The 8,866-nt window shown below is 38.6% G+C and overlaps 1 pseudogene across 1 annotated transcript; it reads left to right on the top strand.

Moving 5' to 3' along the window:
- Positions 1 to 4,549: 4,549 nt before the first annotated feature.
- LOC308511750 (ATP synthase subunit O, mitochondrial-like) lies at positions 4,550 to 7,482 on the top strand (annotated as a pseudogene). The gene is made up of 2 exons: positions 4,550 to 4,645; positions 6,825 to 7,482. The product of its transcript is annotated as an ATP synthase subunit O, mitochondrial-like (transcript).
- The last annotated feature ends 1,384 nt before the right edge of the window (positions 7,483 to 8,866 follow it).

Raw genomic sequence — 8,866 nt, 5'->3', positions numbered from 1 at the left:
TTTTTTTTTTAATCTAGCAGATGGAAGAATTTTGAAGGTTAAGCTTTAAAGTATTACCATCTTCAAACCTTAAAGTCTGTTTTTAGGAACAGACTTAACTTCACATTTTGATTTTACACAAATCTCCCCTTTCTAATCTCAAGTAGAACTTGCTTGCATTTTTTTTCTTTTGAAATAGTTTATGAGCACTGATACTGAGCTACCATGTTATTAGAAGGAAGTCATATGTCCCAAATTACCTTGAAAAATTGTATGACCAGAATTTTAAAAATAATAAAATACCTTGTACAAAATATGAGTTAATACTTGAGTTTTACTGTTTAAATAAATATATTGTCCCATTCTATGCCGGAATTATCACCTGGAAGGTTGAAGAAACTGGCAGTAATTACTTGGTCAGAGGGTATAAAATAAAGGCTTGCTGGAGAAGGAAGTCTCTTCCTCTTTCTTAGGGAATGAGAAATGGGTAAACTACTGATTGAAGGAGCAGAATTAAACACTTGATAGTTGGGGCGTTAACATTTGCAAATGTAGAGTCCCTGGTCCAGGGAGGGTGAGGAATGAGATTTCTTACTAATATCCAAGGGCCCAGTTGGTGTAGGACTCAGTGGTCGGAAAACTCATCAGGCAACAGAGCCAAATATCAATAGTACAACGGTTGAAATTTCTTTTGAGAGCCAAAATTTTTAAACTTAAACTGTATAGGTAGGTACATTGTTATTAACTTCATTAGGGTACTCCTAAGGCTTAGGAAGAGCCACACTCAAGGGGCCAAAGAGCCGCATGTGGTTTGCGAGCCACAATTTGCCAACCACTGGTGTAGGTGATGTAATGCTTGACAAAGCCTGGAAAGGTAACTGATACTCAGTTCCCTGACCTGCATTTTAAGGGCAGCCCAGGCAGACACATGCGTAGGGAATGAAGGTGTCCAGAAAGAACTGCGCTTTCCCCAATCTGTGTTTTAAAATAATTTGGCCTCAATTTCCAATGGCAGCTCATCAAACTCAATAATTTCAGTATCCTTCAAATTTCTAGAAAAATAATCACTTTGGTTACATTGCAAGATGAAAAAATTAGCTATCCATTTTAAAAGGGAGTTGATCACATTGGGGAATTGGTAATGGGGGCTTGCCATTAGTTTTTCCAATAAACATGGTCTGTTTGCTATCATTGGAGAGCTGTGCAATGATGATTCAGAATGAATCCCTGGTCTCAAGTCTAGAACCTAATGGACAGGTGTTCATTTCAGTATAATAGAAGTAAATTAGAGTTTCAATTCAAATTCTAACAGATGGTATTGTGACAGATACTGAATTACACTATCAATGGTAAATATAATTCTCATATTAAACCAGATATAAGCATTAAGGCAAAATGTAGTAGGGCATGGTAAGAGCATATGCACTAAGGAAGAAAACTTCTAATTTTTGAAATGAGATTGGGAGGATAAAGGGCCATGAGTGAGTTTTAGAAACACTCAAAGAAAATAACTTTACAAAATCAATGTGAACTGGGGCAAGATAATTATCCTAATTTCTTAAATATATATTTTTATTGATTTCAGAGAGGGAGAGGGGAAAGAGAGATAGAAATATCAGTGATGAGAGAGAATCATTGATCGGCTGCCTCCTGCACAAACCCTGCTGGGAGGCTGAACCGGCAACCCAGGCAGGTGCCCTTGACTGGAATCAAACTCAGGACCCTTCAGTTCACAGGCTGATGCTCTATCCATTGAGGCACCAGCTATGGCAATCATCTTATTTTTTTAAAAAAATTATATCTGGTCTACTTATATATTGTACAAGAATAATTAATACCTTGTTAATTATGAAACATAAATATTAAAATCTGAAATAAATTATACAAATATTTAATAAGCAGATGACTCACATTAATTTACATAGTAGAGTTTACCACTTAATAAATTGTCAAACAATTTATTGTTTATCATCACAATGATATTGTTTTTCCATATGTGTTATATTACCAGTACAGTTGTGATGTCTATTTTAGGGATGCTATTGAGAAATTTAATGATTTTTAGGAATAGTTATTTTCAGCATGAATCTATTTGCTAAACCTTTTAATTTCCTATTTACTTTTCAGCCATTGAACATATAGAGAACTGTGCTTTGGGTACTAATGTAGAAAATATAAACCATTTCCATTCATAGCAAAGTTTAAGTTATGCCCAAACTCAAGATATGGTGAAAGCAACTTAAAATATAATGTTTAGGCGCTTCAAATGACCTTCTGTTTACTCAAAGCAAAGGAATTTTGCAATAAATATCAGCAAGATTGATTCTATATTAAGAAACACTACAATGCAAGTGAAATGTGAGGAAATCATGTGGCTTCAACATTTCCCTCTGATAACTGCACACAAAACAGAGATGGAATGTCCTGTCACAGCTCTGTGTATGGTGGAGACTTTTCCTTGTCAAGATACAGGAATGTTTCTCTGTTCTCAAAACTACTGTAAGTGATTTGCAGATAAGATGCTTTGTCGCTACTTCCAGGTTATTTCCATTTGCTTGTATGTAGAAGCACATAGAGTAGTGGATATATCATTTAGCTATCCGCCTCTGAAGAATTGTTATTCAAGTGCCATTCCCTCTAACGTTAAACTGCTGTAAGGATCAAGGATCTAGAAGCACACTTCTGTGTTTGGGTCAACAAACTTGGATTTGCTCTCTCAGTAAGGAAATTTATTTAATCTGCATAGTGTGGGAGTTTAGGGACTAATTTATAGATTTTAATGGTGTTTTCATTTACTGCACTGCGTGAGGTGACAATCACAGTTTGCTTTGTTCTTCCTAAATTTGATTTTATATCATCTTCACATATGGCACTTCAGCATTATCGCCACTGGCCTTTCCCCACAGGAGCCGTGTCCTCATGCTCCATGGCTCCTGATGTGACAGGGTACACACAGAGTGGCACTGGAGAACTGAGCCCATCAAGTAAGGATGAATAGAGAATAAAGTGCATGTACTATTCCTTTGTCATTCAGCTGCACCATGAAGCTACTCTCAAAAATGGGAGTAGCTATTTGGTGAAGGTGAGATTTTCAGGATGAATTTCTATGAATGATACAGTGGCATCTCGATCCTATATAAACCTGAGTATACACTTGATTCTTATTAATATGCCACTGCCTCATCTAGATGCAGAATCTCAGGCTACCAACATTCATGCGATGGGACAAAAAGCTCAAGGCCCAGTTAGGCGACATGAATTCGTGATCATCATCCTAATTACAGCACATAGATTTATTACTGTTGACACTATCTATTGGTACTTCCCATGTTCTAGGCACTGAATTATGCCCTGTTCCAAATACAATCTCATCTAATCTTTGCAATAGCTCTGTAGTTATACTGTATTATTACTGATAGAGGAAAACAAGGGTCAGAGAAGTTAAGTAACTTCCAAAAGGTTCGTGATTGAATGATAGAGCCAGAATTAGAACCAAACTCCAGACCTCAAGCTATGTAGTGCTGCTACCTATGGCTATGCATTTTATTTTTTACATATCTTTTAATTGTATCACAAAGCTAGAAATAAATGATTTTTAAAGGTCATCTACATGCCCTCTATCCATTCTTTCCATAAGCATAACTATTTCAGGAGTTGACTTTGTCTTGAAAGATGGTATGTCAACTTTTATACTCAGGTAAAGGTCGCTGAAGTAGTAAGCATGTGCCAATGGGATGAATTTGTCTACTGTGAATTGTAGCTCATCCCAACACTGTGGTTAGAATGACTATATTTATTCTGTGGACTGGGGTGGCAATAAGGAGTGGGTACGTGTGCTCCAGTACTGAAAATCCATTACAAAATTTGCCCGAGAATTCATGAGGTAGTTTCCAAAAGATTATGCAGTTACATTCATATTCCTGGCTATTGCTAGATTCTTCATTTATTTAAGTATCCTATTTTAAAGCCATATATGATGCTGATGTGTTATGCTCTATGTATTGTTTGACATATGGCCAATTGTGTACAACACTCACAAACCTGCCAGCTGTGTTTAAGGAACAACAATATTTTGTTTTCAGACAGCTTGATAGAAATCCTAAAGTTTGTGAGAAAACAGAACTTAAACATGGGGGTTTTCTTTGAAGCACCGGGAAACTGAGGTGATAGTCACAAAGGAAGAATTCCTAAGTTCACCATAATAGAAGCTTTGTTGATTTTCCATAATAATACGTTGCCACCTTGTATTGAGCTCATTTTCCCTTATGACTTCTAGTTAGTCCCTTCATTTTGTGTTCCAGGATCTGACAGAATAAAGAATGCGTCTCCAATCCAGCCCAAACTGTGCTTTGTTGTGTTTATCACAAAAATAAAATTTTAGGATCCACAGAGACTGGTTAAAGTGATTTAGACCCTAAGAAATGTAATGTCTCAAACATAACTAAGTGTTATTTTCAGTGTTTTCTTCCCTCTGCTTAGAGCTGCTGTTTGGGGCAGATGGTGGGGAGGGGAGGAGCTGTTGTCCTGACTTTGGGCCTTGGTGTGCTAGCTCTTCAGGCTCCATCTGAAGATGGAAGAAGCTCTGACCGCTTTTATTACCCCTACCAATGGAGAGGCTGGGGACCTGGAAGTCTATGATGACATAGACTTCCAAGCTTTGACAAGGGTATAATCCTATTAAACTCGTACTTTGCAAGTTATGGATTGCAACCTATTGGTGGGTTCTGAAATCAATTTAATGAGTTTGACCAGCATTTAAAAAATTTAGAATAGAGTATATTGTACATTTTCAAACTTTTGTTTCAGTTGTATGTATAGCTGTGTGCTGAGTCACTATATAAAGTTATTATTATTATTATTATTATTTTTTACTGTTGATTGTAAAGAAGGTGTGAAAGCTATGGCATTGAACTTCTGACTTGAACATATCAATTATGACATTCATTGGCTTTATTTACAAAGTAAAGGAGCCTTTCGCTTCCTGGAGTAAATTGGGGAGATCAATAAATAAGTGGGGTTTCTAAGCAAGGGGCTTCAGGCAGCCAGTCTGCATATCGTGCTCATTCTTAGCGCAGATATGCACTTATGGTAGCATGCAGTCACCTCTGCATCGTAGTAAAAAAGCATGCTTTACCTGAGAAAGGCAGACATGATCGATTAATATCCTCTGTTTACATAAGGGAAAATTTAATTGTACTGAAAGTCAAGAGATTCAGATCTGTTTCCGCCAATCCTTACAATGGAACAACACCTATAATGTGCAAGCATAGTATTGACAGGGGAAGGAGGTCAGAAATACAAAAAGGTATGATGCTCTAGCTCTATTGTCAAAGATATTTATAGTCTCGTGAGAAAGATGATTTGTAAAGCAATAAGTCAAGGGAACAAGCAACGTGGGATTGCACAAGTCCTTGATCCATTGGCTCTCAAATCCATTCCTTACACTTCCCTGCTCTGCTCTGTATTGCCAGGGGTGACCCCTACAGGTGGCATTTCTAAGGTTCTTTTGTCAAATAGCTTTTACATGGGTTTGAGCAATGAAAGCCACTGGTAAGATATCGGAGGATAGGAAAGTGAAGCCAAAATATTGTTTCCCTCCTTCTTGGCGTTGTGGCTCCAGCTCCAGTTGCAGAAACCTGCCATGGTTCCAGGCTCCTCTCAGTGGCCCTGAACCGTGGTTCTGCCTCTGGTTACATCTGCTCCTCCCGTTGGCCTTCTACTGCAGCACTGTTGCAAATCCCTGCTTTTGCTAAACTCCCGATTCCTTCCCCATTCCCTTTTGTCCTCTCAGAGACTTTCCATAACCTGTGCAACACTTTTCTGCATTAAATCCCCTGTGTTTTAAGTACTGAGTTGTTTCTGTCTTCCTGATCAGATTCTGGTTAATACAAGAGTTTAGAATGAGACATTTATGCATCATCATCATCATAATAATAACTGATATCAATGTAATGCTTACTTATGTCAAATATTATTCTAAGTGCCTTTCATGTATTAACAGCTCTATTTCACAGATGAAGAAACTGAAGCACAAAGAGGTTACTTGCCCTATATAACTATCTATATCTCTCTATATAAAAACCTAAGCGGCCATTACTACTGGTCGACCAGTTGCTATGGCATGCACTAACCACCAGGGGCAGGCGCTCAATGCAGGAGCTTCCCTTTGGTGGTCAGTGTGCCCCCACAGCCAACTTCCGGTGCCTGGCCAACCTTCCACGGTTCTTCCCCCCAGTCAGCCCTGATGGGCTCCATTGCCCGCCAGGCCAAAGGAACCTCACCTGTGCACAAATTCGTGCACCAGGCCTCTAGTTATATTATAATCCTCTAACTCAGCAGTTCTCAACCTGTGGGTCGCGACCCCTTTGGGGGTTGAACAACCCTTTCACAGGGGTCGCCTAAGACCATCAGAAAACACATATATAATTACATATTGTTTTTGTGATTAATCACTATGCTTTAATTATGTTCAATTTGTAATGATGAAATTGGGGGTCACCAAAGCATGGGGAACTGTATTAAAGGGTCGTGGCATTAGGAAGGTTGAGAACCACTGCTCTAACTACTAAAGCACTGTCTTGCCTTGATTTTCAATTTGTTTTGTTTGTTTAACTACCCAGTGCTTCACCTGTAGAATTCTTCTGCTAGGTGTAACCATTCCTCAAAGGCATTGTGTGTTTTGTAAATCCCAGTATCTTCTGATATTGATGGATTGCTTGATCAATAAAATGAGTAATTCTTGATCTCCTACTCTATACCAAACACTATGATAGGAGCTAGGTTGAAAAAGTCAAAATTACTGAGCTCTATAAATAAATAGCCCCTCTCACAACCTGCTACTTAAGTGTGATGTGACTGCTAAAATCAAGGACTACTCTCTGCTAACTCAGGTTTGGCCCAAACCCCCGGGAGGAGATCACCTCCCCAGCAGTTTTGGGCTCTCCCAGCAGGTGCGATGCCTCAGCACATCTATAGCCAGGCCGTTTGCCAAGCTTGTGCGGCCACCTGTTCAGGTACATGGTATCAAACGTCACTATGCCACTGCTCTTTATTCTGCTGCATCTAAACAGAATAAACTGGAACAAGTAGAAAAAGAATTGCTGAGAGTAGCACGAATCTTGAAGGAATCCAAAATGGTTGCTTGATTTTTAGTCCCTTTGCAAAACATTCCATTAAAGTGCAAAGCCTGAATGGCATGACTGTGAGAGTTCTTCTCCCCTCATGTCCAACCCGATCAATGATCAATTTGTTTGCTGAAAATGGTCACTGAACAAATACCCCCTGCATCATTTCTGCCTTTCCTACCACGATGAGTGTCTACTGTGGGAGAAGGCCCATGCACAGTGACCACTGCATCTCCTTTAGATGAAGCCACTCTCTCTGAATTAAAAATGGTCCTGATAGCTTTCTAATAAAAGCCAAATATTGCAATTGGAAGTTAAGAGTGACCAGTCAGCCCTGGCTGGTTTGACTCAGTGGATAGAGCGTTGGCCCATGGACTGAAGGGTCCCAGGGTCAATTCCCGGTCAAGGGCATGTACCTCAGTTGCAGGCCTGATCCACAGTCCTGGTCAGGGTGTGTGTAGGAGGCAACCGATTGATACACATTGATGTTTCTCTTGCTCTGTCTCTCCCCCTCCCTTCCACTCTCTCTAAAAATCAAGGGGGAGAAAAATAACCTTGGGTGAGAATTAACAACAACAGAAGAAAAGCTTGGTCAATCATGGGTGGAATGATTGTCCACATTGGGGAGAAATATGTTGCTATGTCTGCAGAAACCAAGATTCAGAATCTGAGCAAAGTTATGTGGGAGGTTTTCTGGAAGTGTTGATTTTTCTGTCAGTAAAAATTCTTAAACTTAGAGCAACAATAAAATGTTTCCTGAACAGAAAAAAATAAAAATAATAAAAAAAAATCAAGGGCTAAAATCAAGTACAATAGACTTCCAAACTTTCCATTCCACAGAGATCAAGATGGCAGCCCAGAAATATCAGTTTATTTTAAAAATAAAGTTGCATTCAGAAATATTTCCCTCTGATCCTCAAAGAAATAATTTGCAGCCTTATCCTAAAACCTTAATTTGTCCATTTGAAATAAACATACATTTTAGTACCAGGGTAAATCAGGTCTGGGAAGTCATATTTCTTTTGTAGCTAAATAATCATTGATGTACAACATTATGGTTGTTTCTCATTACTGTAGTTTGGGGAGCTACTTTTCTCAAACTTTCTCAATCAATAGAATATAAATCTATCAGCTACCATCCAAACAACCCTCTGGGTATGGATTACTCAGTATGCATACAAGGCTACTCATATTACGGACTGAAATGTACAATCAAGCAGAATGATGTGCACACAGCTGTTTTATATTTAGCTGGCTTTGTAATGTGAGCTAATTTGTCGGAGGGACTCAGGGCATTACTAAGATTTATTTCAAGTTTAGGATGAGATAAAATTATTGTTTGAAGGTGAAACTTTAGTCTCCACTCAACTTTAGGAGACATTACTTTTGTATTTTTTTTACATTTCGGATGGAAGAAAGTGATATATTAGCACATATAAAGATAATAAGGCTTCACAACACCTCCTCCCTCCCTGAAACCAACATCTTCAAACCCCTACTTCCCTTTTATAATGATAAATGTGAATAAAAGCAAAGGTGATATGAATATTACTTAGACTTGAAAATCGTCTATGTGGAAATTAGATGGCGACTGCATAGCAAAATACAGTATTCACCTTGCTCTTAGATTTACATCTTAGCTAAATGCTCTGACAGAAGGTAGGGCTGTTCAATAAATACCTAATGTGTGGAAGTTGCTTTCATTTATGCATGTTTTTCCCTTGGGCAAAGATGAAGCACAGAAGAGGGAGAAAAAGACCTTG

The sequence above is a fragment of the Myotis nattereri genome, assembly GCF_964212035.1.
Source record: "Myotis nattereri genome assembly, chromosome: X".
NCBI lineage: Eukaryota > Metazoa > Chordata > Mammalia > Chiroptera > Vespertilionidae > Myotis > Myotis nattereri.
This window is presented reverse-complemented; position numbering and strand designations above follow the sequence as displayed.